Source organism: Ceratosolen solmsi, unplaced genomic scaffold (genome assembly GCF_000503995.2).
Source record: "Ceratosolen solmsi marchali unplaced genomic scaffold, CerSol_1.0 scaffold75, whole genome shotgun sequence".
Lineage (NCBI taxonomy): Eukaryota > Metazoa > Arthropoda > Insecta > Hymenoptera > Agaonidae > Ceratosolen > Ceratosolen solmsi.
In genome coordinates, this window is record NW_011948457.1 from 116650 (window position 1) to 134626 (window position 17977).

Sequence of the window (17977 nt, forward strand, 5' to 3'; positions counted from 1 at the left end):
AAATGGTTATAAATTATTGTGGCTTCACTGTTGGCTTACTAGCTTATTATTGCAAAGTCAAACCAAATTATGTGTGAATATTTTGTAAAACTGATTGATAATGGATAAGGAGTTTAGTGGCTATGTAAAGTAATAACTGATAACTGATTGAGAAAATTAGAGTGAGCCTACAAGCCTGCTAAATACGCGCACGAAACAAAAGGCTTAGTCGATTTGTGGCGGTTCTGTTGAGATTATCGACTATTCCATGGCGGTCCTGCTAAGGTAGACCGTGATCTGTGCCATGGCAACTTCACTGAAAGAATTTCACTAAGAGAGAATGATTCGTCACGTGCTTCCATTAAGATCCGCGCGACAGCTTACTTATCTAGCAACAATGCATCGTCGTTGCTATGCTGAAAGTCTTGATGACGTCAGAAACTAAACTCTAGAAATTTCGAGGATTCCAGAAAGACAAGCTTTAGAATGTTCGAAAATTTCTCATCGACGTTGCCATGCGGAAATATTGTAGGACATAAAAAATTAAATAAGGCGTAGACAATTTACGAATTCGCAGGATCAATGTTTACAGACATAAGCGTCACAAATCTTGTACTTTTCCCATTTTTAAATTCTTAGAAATTGCTCCAATCCCGAACAGTATTGATTTTATATAACAATTAAAACAAATTTAATACTAAAAAAGTTTTATTTAATAGAATTTTTATTCTGAAAGTTTACTATGGAATTTTTTAGTTATATAGCATATAAAATGAAACTTTTAATAATTATGAAAATTTATAATATCAAATTTTAATAAATATCAAAAGCCATCCATATGTATTTTAAATAAATAACTTTTTCACTAATGTTAGTGTATATAAATGTGTAAAAGTTATCATTTCATTTTTTATTATTTTAATTTTCATTAATATGTTTTTATTTCACCTACCTTTTGAAACATTTCACTATTTGGATAAACATTTATACTTTTTGAAATTATTTTTTCACTTGCTTCGCGAAAGCTGTATTCTATGTGCGGTACATTAAATCGTGCGGCTATATTTGAAACTATATTCCGCGTTTCAAAAGATTTTGGTCCAAATATTGCTACTATACCTTGTTGAAGTAATTCACAAACTGAAAAATAGGAATATTTTATGTATCTATTTGTATGCTAATTAAGAAATGTAAATAAATCATAAAAGCATTATTATTGTGCAAGCAAGTATTCTGTTTCTAAACTATTGAGCAAATGTATTATTCATATATTTTAATAAATGTAGATTAAACGTATTTGAACAACGCCTAACATTTCTAGATTTAAACAATATGATCAATATACTTGACCTGTTAAGGCAATTAAGCTAAATAAACTATATGCAAAAATTATTAATGAATGTATTATTAATATTAATTAAGTATTATCCGCTTCGTAATTTCATTTATCTTGTTTTTGTATTTTTTAATATGAACAAAAAAGCAGTTTAGTTTGTATGTAATTGCATGTTTTTATTAGTTTTATCTTCAGATATGTATTTTTTAATCTTCATCTTTAATTTTTAATTATATTTTGATTTGATTAAAATAAATGTAAAATATCCGATAGTTCTACTATAAATAAGTTACTTAATAAATATACCATTCTATCAATAATTCTATTCATGATGATACTGCAATGAGAATATATATGCAGATAATGCATCATGTTCAGGATCGATGCAGTCCCATGAATTTCAAACAAAAGAAAGGTCATACGCGCTGTCCAACGTACCGCATGTGCGCCTAGACTGACCCGCACGTGCGGACCGGGACGGATACTCGAGCGAATGTTTACAAACAAAACTCGGCAAGTCCGAGCAAGTTTACGACCCGAAATATAATATACTGTAAGATCACCCAAGGGTATTACTCCTACAATTTCTCTTGTCGAACATTCTCGAAGGTTCTAGATTTTTCCTTCGACGCCTCGTGTAAGAATTAGTGCAACATCGACGATGCTTTGTTGCCAGCTAAGTGAGCCGCCGCATGGCTATATAAGGGACGCACACGGTGCGCCTCGCTCTCTTGATGAAGATACCTCTTGCTGAAGATACCGCTTGCTGAAGAAACCTCTCGCTTAAAATCATCTCTTGCCATACCACCCTTGCTCAACTGCGGTTGCAGCTAACATCTTGCCGTGACTCGACCGCAGTGACCGACCATAGTGAACCGATTTAATCATCTACCAGTAGAAGCCATGCCACACGGCTCTCGATCTGCCCTCAGCAGGACCGCCATGGAACGGTCGGTATTTTCAGCAGAGCCGCCACGGAAAGATTAAGCCTTCGGTTCGTGCGCGTATTCAAAAGGCTCATTTGTAATATCACTTCGCGCTCACGCAAGCATAACTGCCGCTCAGTGTTTTTGTATACTGTGGAGACGACGCGTGGCCATATATTCGGCAGCATAAGTAATAATCATAAGTAAAAATACAAACGAGTATAGGAATAAAAAATCAGCAGATTTAACAGTGATTACAGTGAAGCCAATGGAATAGCAACTAAAGGAAAACATTAATTAAACAGCAATCAACAGACTTTACCAACACTTTACAAGGTACCTATTTTTATATTAATAAATAAACTAGTCACATCTAGCACAAGAAACCTGGGCAATTTCGCATCCCCTAGCTCTTCTACCGTTCCCTTAAAATAATTGAAGACAATTGATTACGTAATATATTCCATTAAACATCTTACACCATATCAAGTATAGTTATTCATACATCGAGCGTACTTGATTCAAACACCATCTTCTCATGCTACCTCACAAACATGATTGACTGACGACATCAGCTGATGTTTATAACATCAGAATTACCTCAACTTCAAAACACAGTAAATCCATAGCATCTACAATAATTTAAGAATACAAGAATACACCCTCACTACTTCAATAGAATTATTTCCCTCTACATCAAAGTGCAATATTGTTATAAGCATTTACAATAATAAACATTGTTTTACTAAATACACGATATTTTTCAGCCTTATCACTTATTATTTCCTTTGACGTTATCTTGCCGAGAGACTAATCCACTGAACTATTGAATTGGCAGTTCGAGCAATAAACTAACCCTTTAAAACCGAACACATCATAATGATTATAAGAAAATTGTTGATCTTATGATTCTTTTTATTTATACTTTATTCTATATTTATTTAATAATTTATTTAAAAATGATATTTTTAATATTTATTCATGTCTTTATTATAATTTTTTATTCTTTTAATTACCCTATAATTACTTAATTAAAGAAATAAAGAATTCAATTATGATGAAATATATTTTGATTATTGAAAAGACGTTGTTCAAGATTGAACTATCCAAGAATACAAAATTTATTGTTTATTATAATATGATTCCGATACATTATATCTATATTCAGGCGTAATATTTGATTTATTCGTTACGAAAATTCTCGATGTAAATTTAAGTCTCGTGCTATATCCGCATAGCAGCAAAGGAAGATACTCGAATCTACGAAAGCTTGCTTTCCGAGAATTTACAAGAGCTTCCAAGAATTACAACGCTAAATGTATGCAATCATATATATAGAAGCACCAGACGACGAAGAAAATCAGTCTTGTTGAGTAATTCAAGTGAAATTAGTGGCAGTCATCCAGTGAAAGTTGAACTTGTCTAAGGGAATCCGTGCAAGGTATACTCATTTGTTTACATTATTTATTCTATATTGCTGGCCAGCTATCGGTGTGTCCTCCGCAACGTGACGATAGTCAGATCGCACCGAGGGCGATGACATAGACTAGCATCTCCAGCAATTTATCAATACTACATATAATTTCTTGCGGCTCAGCGCCAACACTGTCGGTCAATCCCTTGCAACTTGATTTTTATCAGACCGCTAAAAAGGGCGCCGATACTGTCTGGTAGGCTCCGCCAAACTGCAGCACAGCACCGATATCATCAGTCACGCCTCTGCGTCATGGTTCTGGTCAGACCACTAAAGAGGGCGTCGACAATCCTTGATAGTCCCCACTAAATTCTTGAGCCGTCAAACGCTCCGTAAATCTATCACCGAAGTAAACGCTTAAGCATTTGCGAGTCAGATAACGCTCCGTAAAATCTATAACCAAAGTAAACGCCTAAGCATTCGTGAGCCGGACAACACTTCGTAAAATCTATCGCCGAAGTAAACGCCTAAGCATTCGCGAGCGAGACAACGCTCTGTAAAAATCTATCGCCGAAATAACCGCTTAACAAGTTGCAAGCCCGACAAGGCTCTCTGGAAAACCACTGCCGAATCAATTGCCTAATGATTCGCGAACCGGAGATGTTCCTTCACGGTAGGGACTAAACCGCGTGCCCAATACAACCAACTCATCCCCTAGCCTTGCACTTCCGGACGACATTCTATCACTCATGGTCAACTGGCTAATCACTATGAACTCAACAATTGTCACTACGATCAGTAACATCGACCACCACTGTAATAACTTCTTAAATAAAGGTCATTAAAACCAATTGTGTTTACAATCATTTGATGCATTAACCTCTCACTCATCCCCCCCCCCCATCACCATTAAACCGACGGTACGGTCTAATCCACCCAACTTGATCTGCGATCATACTGGTGGCTGGATTTCCAAACAGTCATGTTACAGTATTTTTAGACAAAAAGTGGCAGAATTACGAATGCACTACCAAGTGATATACTTATTACATAAGAATAATAATTATATAAATAAAATAAAACGTATTAATAGTTTTTGTTGATTATTATTTGAAATTTTGTTGAAATTCTTAAAATTGATTATTTGTTCATTTGTTTATATTATTTTAATATTTATATAATTTATCGTATTTTCCTATGTTTTTATTCATTATAATAATAGAGTGTAATCCTTATAAGACATATAATGGAATCAGATTATCTCTACATATTTAAATTATGTTGACTAATCTGTATTACAAAGACAAATAATTATGAAAATTACTCAACATTATTCCTTATTTATAGTAAAATTTGTACAATTTAAATTATACTTATTATTAAATTCATATTGTCAAACATAAATATTAGATACATGTTAACGTTATAATAAGATCAGTTTGTGTAATATTTAATTTACTGAAAGTAAGAAAAAGTATTTACCGGCAAAAGCGGTTGTGAAACTTTCCAATTCTACATTATGTTTTTTTACGGCCTGGAAATTAAAAAAATTATTTCCTTCATTATTTAAATCTCTTACTGCTTCATCAAATGCGGATTCTAATTTTTCATCTCCATCGTGAAAAATTGCACCTATAAATAATTGTATTTGTAATAATATTTACTAGTTAGTACTTTTTATAATTATTCCTTTTTACGATAAAATTTTTTATAAACATTAATTCCACTAATCCGGTCCGGAGGACCAAAATGTATAGAATTAACTATGAAAACCACTAGATGTTATGTGGAAGAATGCGTGAGCTAATGGATGGGTTAATGCACTGATTCAATAATTAACACATGTATTTCTTATTGCTATTATTTCCATTTACTTTCCAATTTAGGGATTATTGTTCTTAAGGAGATTGTAAATAAACCTTTATTATTCTCAATAATAAATGTGGCGTTGCGATATATTTCTATTGGAGAACCAGAAGGTGATAAATTCCTTATACCCTGGACGTAACGGGTGAAATAGTGATTTACTGTGAAAAGAGATAGGTTATTGACACTTATTGAATATTGCCACTTGAGAGGTTATGATAGTTTGTTGTGCTCTGAACGAAAGCTACAGTTCTTGCCTGCGTCGTAATCTTGGCACGTGTTGCTCTTGCGTCTAAATAGAGAGCGGTGTGAGTGAACACGAGCGTGAGATAGAGGTTAGAGGAATGCGCGCCACACAATGGCGCGAATTGCTGGTCTTGCAAAGTGAGCATGCGCGGGCAGCTTCTGGACTCGGACAGCTTGCAGTCCGTAACTGAGTAAGCCGTGAAGTAAAGAATCAACACTAGAGGTAAGGACTTACTTAGAAGTTGCAGTGTGATATTTTCAGTTTCTCCTCGCAGGCTTGATGGGAAGCTTCCATGCATGATCTGCTTGCACTTGAACTTTGCTTTATCTCTTTTTATTGAGATGACGAGAATCTCAGTCCTTGTGCCATATAAGATTGATGAGACTAAATGTAACTGGATATTGAACCACAGAAGTAGAAAGATATTTTCCAAGACTCAGCTGATCAACTTTTCTTTGTTCCTCCTTCTTGAGAATAGGTTGTGACTTTTCGTAAGAATAAGTGATGGTATATGGGTAATTGTCCTTCTTAAATAGTTCACCGACCCGGTTCCAGTAGGAACCCCTTCTTCTTTCTTGTATCCAATCAGAGTGCGACTTTGGGTGGCATGATTGATCAAGCACGCCTTCATTTCCACTTCCTTCCGGGTTTAGTCTTGCATATGCTAAAATCGGGAAAGTGTCTGAAGAGGGAGGGCGACGCCTACTCGTCTTCTCTCCCTTCTCTGGGACTTATCAATATAAGAGGTCCTCTAGGAACGCTGTCGATTGGCTAGCGCGATCGGCAAAATGCGGCGTAGTTGAGAACAATGTAAGCATTGTCCTAAGATTCCGAATGCGCACGTACGCCGATTGCCCGATGCCGCACGTGCTGGGGTTTTGGGTTGCAGTGAAAAGTAGGTTTATTTTTTATGGTCAAGAGTTTTACGTACATCTGGCACTTCCAATTGTTCTAGTACAAGCAGATTCGATGTGGTCGTGCCAGTAAAGTTAGGTCATTAACGCAAACAATGAACTCATTGGCAATGCGAAGTAACTAGCACGACTAATTTATCGGGTTTTCCAGATGTACTGACCTTCTTGTCTCTCCGACGTCAGGTAGAGGATTTTCTTCAAGTTTTATGATCGAGTTTAAGGACATTCTAGCTTGATACAAAATGAGCAGGAGTTTTACTGAAGACTAACGACAATTTAATGATGTTGTTTTGCCAGATTTTTTATTGCATTGAAAAAGGTCTCGCAATCTCGAATAAATTTAAACTAAGCAAAAACATATCTTTATATCACCTTAATTTTATAAACAAGTACCTTAATACCATATCTGATAAAAAAAATAATAAAATTTATTGATTTAAAAAATAAGCAACTCATATTATATTCTTGAAAATTGTAACCTTCATATTTATATATATATTTAAGTATACAGTTTATGGTTTCGTAATATACGCTATTGGATAAAATCATCGATTTTATTATTTACATATTAATTGTAATTGAACTAATATTTGGAATGGTATATAATTATTTATCTTATGTGTTTGATTTCTTTGATTTCAACTGAAATTATTAGTCAATGGAGATTAATCTTTCATATTTTTTAATACATATCCTATTATATTTCTTTTTTATATGTAGACTTCCAATTTTTTTTGTAAACGATATGTTAAATAATTGATTCATTTTTAGATATATGGTTATCGAATAATTAAAAGTTGTATATATACTATCAAATAGTATAAGAATTTATATAATCAACCTATCATTTATATAATAATAATTATATTCAAGTTTTCTCTATACCTTTATTTGTTTGAAAGTTGATTTTTTGTAACTGACAGTATAGTTTTCATATAATATGGGTTCGCTGACGTAAAAATTTGCTAAACAGGAAAAACATATTGTAGAAATAACATATGAAAACAAGAGAACTATTAAATAACTACTGCCATAAAGTCAAAAACCCATATATTGATTTTGTACAGTTTGTACATAAATTTCAAAATTCTACATTTATATTTTGTCTATTATAAATTCAACTAATTTATTTTCAAACTGATTTTTCTTTCTGATTCTTACTATTTCGCCATAATATTCGACCTCTCTATCTCTCCCTTATTCTTCGTTTATTCCAAATCTAAGCTACAAACACCAATAAATTATTTAAAAACAGTGCTAATAGGTTTGTTCGAAATTGTTTGTTTATTATTCTCTGGCTTGAACTGCCAATGTTTCGATAACTTAATTTACCGCCCACCCTAACAGATACTTAGGAAGGAGGTAAATGAAAGGACTACAGAAATACAGTATGCACTTTTTCTATAAATATGTTTATTATAGGTTATTTACAATTACACTATTGTTACATTGAAAATATATGATGGAACAGTGTATACGACATTCAATCACGTTGAACAGTTGTTTCCACTGATCCTGTGGTGAATAAGTTATTTACACGAGATGCACCTTGATAACGATGATGCTGTTGATTTTGTAAGAATCAACAACTAAGTATGCACGCTCCGTGTTATGTAGTGTGATGTTGATGATGTTGTGAGGATCAACAACTAAGAATGCACACTCCATATAAGGAACAGAATGCTGTTATTGATTGTGCACGAATCAACAACTACTAATATACACTCCGTGTAAGGGAGTACAACTAAGTAGTACAGATTTTGTTTACTCACAGTGATCCAGTAGCTTTGATATGATGCTGTAATAAGTAGTTCACCATCACAAAAGCTCCTTATTGACGATGATGAGTTGTTGCCCATTTTGCAAAGATCGGTAATGATTATGCACGCTCTAAATGCGGGAGCGTATCTTGGGTAGTCTGGCCCTTTCGTGGTATGAAGGAGATAGCGCCAACACGATTCAATTATAGCACAGGAGGGTTGATGCTTCCTTCTATCGGTGGTTCACTTATAACTTCCAATTCAGAGCGATCCACGGTCTTAGGCGTCTTCAATCAGAGCGCGCCTGTGTCTTCCGTCTTCAAAAAGAGTTTAGTTTCGACAGTGGCCATATCGGCAAGGGCGCCTCTAGCGGTTGCGCCTTCAATCAGAGAGAATAGTCTTATCGTGGCTTTCCCGCCAAGAGGAGCTCCTGAGTGAAGCGCCCTCGCTTGGCTTATCCAAGCAGCAGCATGGATTAGCTTGACAACAGTGGATGCGCTCTGTACCCTAAGATCGGAAATTTTGCATGTAACGACTATTTCCATATGTCCGACACTCGCGAAAGGTTCTCACTATCTCGAACAACGTTACTTAACTTTGAAAAAAAAGAATGAAAATCATTGTATTATTAAAATTCTAAACATTCTAATCTACTTAATTATTTCTTAATATATAATATATTAAAAATTTTATTAATAATAATTCTTGATTATATTTTAGTGTAACATGCATATTTTAAAATTTTTGTTATTAATTAAAACTCTGATGTGATTCTGGTAGACTATGAACAGTACAAAATTGCGTTATTTATTCCTACGATATTTTTAATTCTTTATAAGGTCTCCGAACTTTTACTAACAATGTGGATATTTTATTATATTGCTAATCATTAAAAAAATATTTAACTATAATTTCTTTAATTCATATTAATAGAATAAAGTTCAGAAACCGTGTATTTTAAACATTCATTATTTATTAATCTTAAGTTATGTAAAATATATTCTAAATAATAATTTGTCTTATAATTAACTGTTCGAAATTGTGAGAACCTTTTCCTATGCCATAAAACATCTAGCAAAACAACAGTATTAGACTCGGGAAAACTCAACTTATTGGGCAGCCGCAAGGAATCGCTACGTCCGAAGAGACGACTAAGCTTCGTAATTGAAGACGAAGCCACAAGAGGCACTGCCCTCGCTCTGTGAGTAAGAAACTCTCTGATTAGACACAAAAAAGGGAGGGATCCAAAGTGAAATTCATGATCAGTGAATATATTTAAGAGAGACAATTACAAGATTCAAACACTTTCGGTAAAGTTCTTATTCAAATAGGAAGTAGAAAGTCACTTAAATGTACTTCAAAGACAACTTTCGTTACAAGTCCTCAAGGAAAGAAAACCTATAATGTTCCTTTACCGGAGTCCGAAGATCTGTATCAGTTGAAGTCCTCATTGAAGAAGGCAGTGGCAAAGTCCCTCAACTAAGTCCAAGATTAGTCTTGGTATATAGTATCAACTACTTTAGGCATCATAGTCATGAACTAAAATTCGGGGTCTAAGAAACCAGGTCATCGAACATGCATACAGGATTGGGGTACCTCACAGGTACATGTAAAATTATCTTAATTAATTTCTACTGTCAGTACTCAAGGAGAAGCCAGTGCCCCAAACACATGTAGCACGTGTTGACAAGTTTTCGCACCATTTACCCTTTGCCATTTACCTTGTCGACCTAACCTTTTCGAGTCTGCCGCTCACGAAGCCGATTATCGCGCCGATAATAGTAGAGACACCACGTGACCTTTTCAAGGAAGTAATAAGAGTTTTACACCCTCTTACTTCCCAAGGATTAACATTAGTGCACTACGCTAAGAAAAGGAAAGTAGAACATCCAGTTGCCTCTGGTTAAAGGTGCGCTTGCTACAGTCAGAAATGTAATCTGTTAGAATCAATCTTCGCGCCATTTGCGCCCACCTTGCCGACCATAAGCTTAACAAAGCACGTGCCCATACGTTCAACGCCCATAGTAGAAACAATACGCGCTTCTACTCGAAGAAGTGGTAAGAATTTATAACTATTCACTTCCCACGGAATAGGATCAATGTATTACGCAAGAAAAACAAAGTAGAACATCAAATTACCTCTGGTAAAGCACGCTTACCACCGAAAAGCATGATCTACCCAACAAGAGTTCAACAATTGATAACAGTCATAATAATCAACCGTGTATCTGGAAATTAACGTAATAAACAGAGTATCAACTACATGTATTAATATTGAATTTATTACACTATCCCTTCCACTTGACCGAACATCGCTACCACATAACATTTCGTGGTCTCTGAGTTGTCAATGGCAATAATTTTGTATCCCTCAAACCGGTCTTGGTAAAACAAGCCAAATCATCGGATACATTTTGCACACTATCAATCTGATCTTTTGAAAATTATAACATAATTATTTCACTACTATAAAAGATAGTTTTCTAATTCTAGAAATTCCAGATAATAAAAAAGTTCCAAATTTTAATTTATAAAAATAAAAATAAAAAAATTTATAAAAATTATAAAAATTTTATTATCAAAAATTTGCAATTTTAAACCTTATATTATAATAGATGCACTAAAATTTATTATATTCAGAATATATTTTGTGATATTTGTAAATTTTGATGCACTATTATTTTTATTTATTTAATGATAAAAAATTTAATAGAAGAAAATAAAAAGCAATATTATTAACTAAAAATATAATACTAACTTAGAATATAATAAATAATATCTGGAATAGGTAAACTGAATTAACAGTTAACGAATATAATTTCCTCTGAACTCTCAGTTAATTATATCAAGCTATGAAAAAAAAGAAAAAATTTCAGCTTTTAAATAAATTGAAAAATTATTTCAATTATTTGTAATATTTTATTTTGACTTTTTTGAAATAAGGGTAAATGCAAGTATTTATGAATGATATTATTAAAGTTGTCAGAAGTTACACAGAAAAAAGTAATCTAAAAGCAATAATTCTCTTATATTTTTAACAGTTAATGGTGTAAAATGGAAACAGTATGAACATTTACAAAGAATTTTATAATTATTTAAATATATTATTATATTTATTATGATAATTTCATTAATTCATACAATTGTTTATTTTTATAATATAATATAATTTAATAAATTTGAATAAATTTGGAATAATTTAGAAAATTTGTTGCATATCCATTTCACTTCAAGTTACCATATAATATTTTAACTTACTAATTTATGTCTTCATTCTTCTATATATTTAAAGGCTTGCTGTTCGATATTAAAGGTTTAGTTTATGGCTCGAACTGCCAATTCGATAGTTCAGTGTATTAGTCTCTCGTCAAGATAACTTTAAAGGAAACAATAAGTGAAAGGGCTGAAAAATATTATGTATTTTAGTAAAACAATGTTTATTATTTGTTAATAATTATAATAGTAATATTGCAATGTTGTTGAGAAAGGATTATTCCATTGTAGTAACGAGGGTGTGTCCTTGTATTCTTGATTATCGTAGATTCTATGAATATGACTGTGTATCTTGAAGTTGAGGTAATGCTGATGTAAATATCAGCAGGTGTAGTCAATCATGATCATGAGGTACCATGAGAAGATGGTGTTTGAATCAAGTATGTTTGATATATGGAATAACTATACTTAATATGGTGAAGATGTTTAATGGAACTTGTTGAGTAATCAATTATGTCTTTAATTATTTATGGGGGCAGTAGAAAAACTAGTCAAACACAAGAGTAATTAATGATAAGCCTTCGCGCTCTTGAAGAACTTAATGAAATGTATTTGTAGTCGCTTATTCAATATATTGTTGTCTGGCCTTGACAATGTGCTTGACGAATTGAGTCACTTGTGTCAGTTCCTTGGGGGCCTGTACGGGGTCGAAGTGTTGGTTCGACCGAGAGAGATCGTACGGGTCGAAGTGTTGGTTCGACTAAGAAAGAACGTGAGTTTGCCCGACCTATTCTTGTAGGCCTGTACGGGGTCGAAGCGTTGGTTCGACCGAGAGAGGCCGTACGGGGTTGAAGCGTTGGTCCGACCGAGAAAGAATATAAATTGCCAGATTTATTCTTATGCGAGGTGTGACTAGCTTATTTATTACTATAAAAATGTACCTTATGAGCTGCAGACAGGGTGTGTTAGTTGCTGCGTAATTGATCCCCTTTGATTACTACTCCATTGGCTTTACTGTAAATCATTACTAAATCTACCGATTTCCTTTTAATAATGCACACGTATATTATTTACTGGGCTGCCGAATTTATGGCCATGTGTCGTTACAGTATATACTAAAACACTGAGCGGTAATTACAGTTTAGTGGGCTCGAAGTAGGATTACAATGAGTGTATGAGCCTTTTGAATACGCGCACGAACCGAAGGCTTGATCGTTCCGTGGCGGCTCTGCTGAAAATACCGAGCTTTCCATGGCAGTCCTACTGAGGGCAGATGGTTAGATCGGTTCACTATGGTCGGTCACTGCGGTCACGGCAAGATGTTAGCCACAAGCGCAGTTGAGCGAGGGTGGTTCGGCAAGAGATGATTAGCAAGAGAGAGAGATGATTTGGAATGGATGTTTGGAATTCCAGTCACCAGTATGATCGCAGATCACGGTGGGTGGATTAGACCGTACCACCGGTTTAATGGCGACCGGAGGGGGGATAGGTGAGAGGTTAATGCATCAACTCAGAGTAAATACAATTGGTTTTAGTGACCTTTATTTAAGTAGTTATTAGGCTGTTGTAGGTGTTCTTTATTATGGTGAGAATTGTTGAATGTAGTGACTAGGAAGCTGATTATTAGGTCGAAACATCGTCTGGGAAAGCAAGCTTTATTAGGTAACAATTCCGGGTCTTAATTTATAGTCATTTGACGTGTGAATTGCGCTTAAATTATATTGGACATTAGTTGGCTTGCGGAGCTTCGACGCTTACGGCGATGCTCGAATAGTATCAAGCGAGCTGCGGCTCGCGACTGATTAGACACTTAACTTGACTTGTAAATTGACTGAGTGATATTCGGCTTATGCCGGTGGTGGGGATTATTACTAACCTGTAGCCCTCTTTGTGGTTTGATCAAAACCAATTTATTGTGGTGTGACCGGTACTGTATCGTAGTACTAATTAAAATTCAGGTAGGGGTCTACTATTGGGATTGGCGCCCTCACTTGCTTGTCTCAAGTCAGAGGGTTTTTAGGCCAGGCTCTATCGATAATAATGATAGATATGAGCCGGGTCGCGGTCCCGAGAATTAGGCGAGGATTTGCGGCAATGTAAATAATATTGATAGCTGGCCAGCAGTAATAAAATTTGAAGAGTAATAATAATAATATACCTTGCAGGGATTCCTTCAGACGAGTTTAGATTTTCACAGATTTTACTGACACTAGTTTCACTTGAGTAATTCAACAAGACTGGTTTCTTCTCCGTTCGTTGCTTCTTAAATACGATTGCGTACATTTAGTGTTATTAATTCATGGAGGCTTTAGTGAATTCTCTGGAAGCAAGCTTTGGCAAATTTCGAGAAGCTTCTTTTGTTTCTATGCGGACAAAATGCGCGGTTAAATTTCCAGTGAATTTTTGTAACGTATAATTCGAATATTGCATCTTAATCTAAATGTGATTTATCGGAATCGTATTTTAACAAACAATAAATTCTTATTTGTTGGGTGGTTCAATCCTGAACATTCCGCCCGTCATCAGCACTATAGTTGATGAATCCCGTCATTGTATCGGTAGGACTGCCAGTTTGTGAATTGTTCTTACCATCGTAGTGATTACCGTCTTTAGTGTTACTACTCTGGTAAGGCCGTCTCCACCTGGATGAATTTCAATCACTCTGGTGAGTGGCCACTTGCAGGGGGTAAGCGTTCATCTGTTATGAGCACCAGTGAGCCCATTTGAATTCATCCACACTATTATATTGTAGTATACTGTAATTTCTTTGTTTTTATTAAATTTGCACATTTTATTTAATATAAACATATTCTTTCATTTTATAAAAGAATATTAATTTTGTATTTATTTCAATATAAAAATAAACAGTGAATATCACAATCTAAAAATATAGTATAATTGTTAAATAAATATTTGAAATTATTATTATACAATTTTTCTATTTTAACAAAATTTTATATTTCAACCAAATTTAATAGATAGCATAAAAATTAAACATTACATTTATAAAATATTATTCTTAAAAATTGATTATGAACTTTGTTTAGAATTGGACTATGGCCACCAATTGCCTGGTAGGAGATAAGTGTGAATAAGTGAAAGGGGTAGCGCTTCAATTCAATACTTAACACGTATGCTTTTCTTGCCTGGTATTTCGATTATTTTATAACTATAATATAATGATTATACGTTGATGATGAGAATCGGTGAGATTTTGACGTTTCTTGGTTGTTGCCACGTCGTGTTAGCATGCGCTACATGAACAGGCAGGAGGTCGTAAATCTCCGGATCTTCTTGATGCATTACGCTTGGTGGTGAAGTACTGTACTCAAAGTGAGAGGTCGTAAATCTTTTGACACTTCTTCGTATAGTGCCACGTGGTGATAACTAGATTGCTGGTCTCCTTCAAGTTGTCTTGTGGCATGGAAGGATGAGGAACGTCTTCCGTAGTGGCTCTGCTGAGTGTGTGTGCAATGACTGCACCTAGTATAAAAAGGGTCATCTGTTCGATTTTAAAGGTTTAGTTTATGGTTCGAATTACCAATTCAATAGTTCAGTGGATTAGTCTCTCGGCAGGATAACTTTAAAAGAAATAATAAGTAACAAGGCTGAACAATATCATATATTTAGTAAAAACAATGTTTATTATTTGTAAATGATTATAATAGTAATATTGCAATGTTGTTGAGAAAGGATTATTCGATTGTAGTAACGAGGGTGTGTCCTTGTATTCTTGATTATCGTAGATTCTATGAATATGACTGTGTATCTTGAAGTTGAGGTAATGCTGATGTAAATATCAGCAGGTGTAGTCAGTTAATCATGCTCATGAGGTAGCATGAGAAGATGGTTATTAAGTCAAGTATGCTTGATGTATGAATAACTATACTTGGTAAAGTGTAAGATGTTTAATGGAACTTGTTGAGTAATCAGTTATGTCTTTAATTATTTATAGGGGCAGTAGAAGAACTAGTCAAACTCAAGTGTCATTAATTATAAGCCTTGAACTTTTGAAGGACTTAACGATGTGTATTAATGGTGGGATTAGTCCATATACTGTTGTCTAGCCTTGAGAATGACCTTGATTTGTTGCGTCAATTGTGTTGACTGTTTTTGGGAATGCACGATAACGAAGGGTTACTTCGAGAGAGCCCGCTCTATCACCTGTCAACTGTTTCAGGGAATGCACAATGACGAAGGGTGAGTTCGACCGAGGGAATGTGAAATTGCCCGATTTATTCTTGTGCGAGATGTGACTAGCTTATTTATTAATATAAAAAGGATATCTTAAAAAACTGCTGACAAGGTGTGTTGATTTCTGCGTGATTAATGTCCCCTTTGATTACTATTCTTGTATGGCGTCATTGTAATCACTTCTAAATCTGCCGATTTCCCTTTATTTATGCACACAAGTATTATTAACTTGAATACTGAATATATGGCCACGTGTCGTCTTCACAGTATACTGAAACACTGAGCAGCAGTTACACTTAAATGAGCGCGATGTAGGATTACAATGAGCGTCGCCACATGGTGAGCTGCGCTTAAATATGCATGCAGCGGATGCAACGCCGGCAACAGTGCCGCGGCGTGTCGTTAGCCAGAAAATTCTTTGTGGCGTTAGAAAACGAAGCTTCTAGAAGTTTCGTATGTGTTCTTCCTTTGTGAGATCTTATAGTATATTATATTTCAGATCGTAAAACTTGCTCGGACTTGTGGAGTTTTGTTTATAAACATTTGCTCGAGTGCGGGTGCCAGTCTAGGCGAGCGTGCCGTGCGCCTCACAGCGAGTATGACCCACTTTTCTTAAATTCATGGAACTGCATCAATCCCGAACACCATTAGTAGCGGCTCTGCTGGAAGTGTGTGCAATAGCTCCACCTAGTATGTGAAGGAACTTCCGTTGGTCTGTATGAGAAACGTCTTAGACGGACTCGTTTTATACCCACTAGTATTGGAAAGGCTTGCGACTGGTTCCGTGACTCGGTTTGGCCGAATGATTCTTGGGTGACTGGCTCATGACTGAGTAGCCGTTATAATTAACTAACTCATGATTGAGTAGCGCTTATCTCGTGGTGCACTTGCCTTAAATATCTAGGATAGAAACCATGGGTTCGACTGTCATGCGAGAAACAATAGACAGAAAAATAGAAACAATACATTGTGCACTCATTTCGAATGTATCGGCTTTTCCGAATCTCCAGCGACCGTTGGAGAATTTTCTTAGAAGTTATGACCGTTGATGAATGATGTAAATGATAAAATTCGAGATTCTTTGAATTTCGAACAAAATCCAATATAAAAATAAATTCAAATATTAAAATCATTATTTGGATGAGTATATTGTTTGTATTTATGAATAAATGTGATTTCATAATTATTAAAATATTTTAATATTTTCGTATTACCTATTTTAATATTTTGTTTTACAGCTTCAAACGAGTCTACTATATTCCATAAACAAAAAACTATAATAAAATTTTTTTGTAATGTACTGCCCATTGTATACTGCAAAAAATTATTTAATTAATATTATTATAATAGTTTAATGTATATAATTTTCATAAATTTAAATAATTTTCAGCTTTAATGTAGACTTTGATAATGTTTACATATAACAATTTGATAATCAAAGATATTTCTTATGATTTCCAGTAAAAAAAAAAAAAAATTATGATTTATTATATTATAAAGTATATTGGTTTACGACCATATATTCTTAATACTGGCGATGATATTAAATCGATCATTTTATCAAGAATTCCAATAATAAGTTATATATTCTAAAGAGTAAAATATTTCGAAAGAAACTCAATACTTGATTAAAGATAATAAATTAAGTACCAATTAAACTTATGTACAAAATAAATTAATAGTATTTTTAAATGAATTAATTTTAACTTACTACGTACTTTGAAATAAAAGTATTTAATGACGTCGTATGTATAGCAATTACCGAATTATTGCACGCACACTCTAATTAGTAATGTATTCAAACATTTTCTGATAAATACTATTGTTCGGAATTGAAGCATTTTAGTTGAGGTCATCGGTTCTCGGAATGTTTACATTTTCATACATTGATTTCCCCACTAGCCAAAGCTAGAATTCTTGAACGTTTTACAAAGTTGCTTAGCCCTTGAATTTTTACATTCACCTTCTTAGAATTCTCAAACGTTCTACAAGGCTGCTTTACCCTTGAATGTTTACATATTCCTTCTTAGAATTCTCGAATAGCCGAAATCTTACATTCCCGACCGATTCCGATCGTGTCCGATTGTTTCCAAAGGCTACCTAGCCTCGAACAATTACGCTGCTTTCG

General features: G+C 34.3%; 1 protein-coding gene across 1 annotated transcript in view; it reads right to left on the minus strand.

Moving 5' to 3' along the window:
- LOC105366824 (glutamate receptor ionotropic, kainate 2) overlaps nucleotides 1–17103 on the minus strand; it is a 71757-nt gene extending 54654 nt beyond the window's left edge. Inside the window, exons 1-2 of the mRNA XM_011505395.1 lie at nucleotides 17064–17103; nucleotides 5138–5287 (exon numbers count right to left, since the gene is read on the minus strand). The gene's annotated coding sequence lies outside the window, so the exon portion shown is untranslated. The remainder of the gene's footprint in view (nucleotides 1–5137; nucleotides 5288–17063) is intronic.
- Nucleotides 17104–17977: the final 874 nt, after the last annotated feature.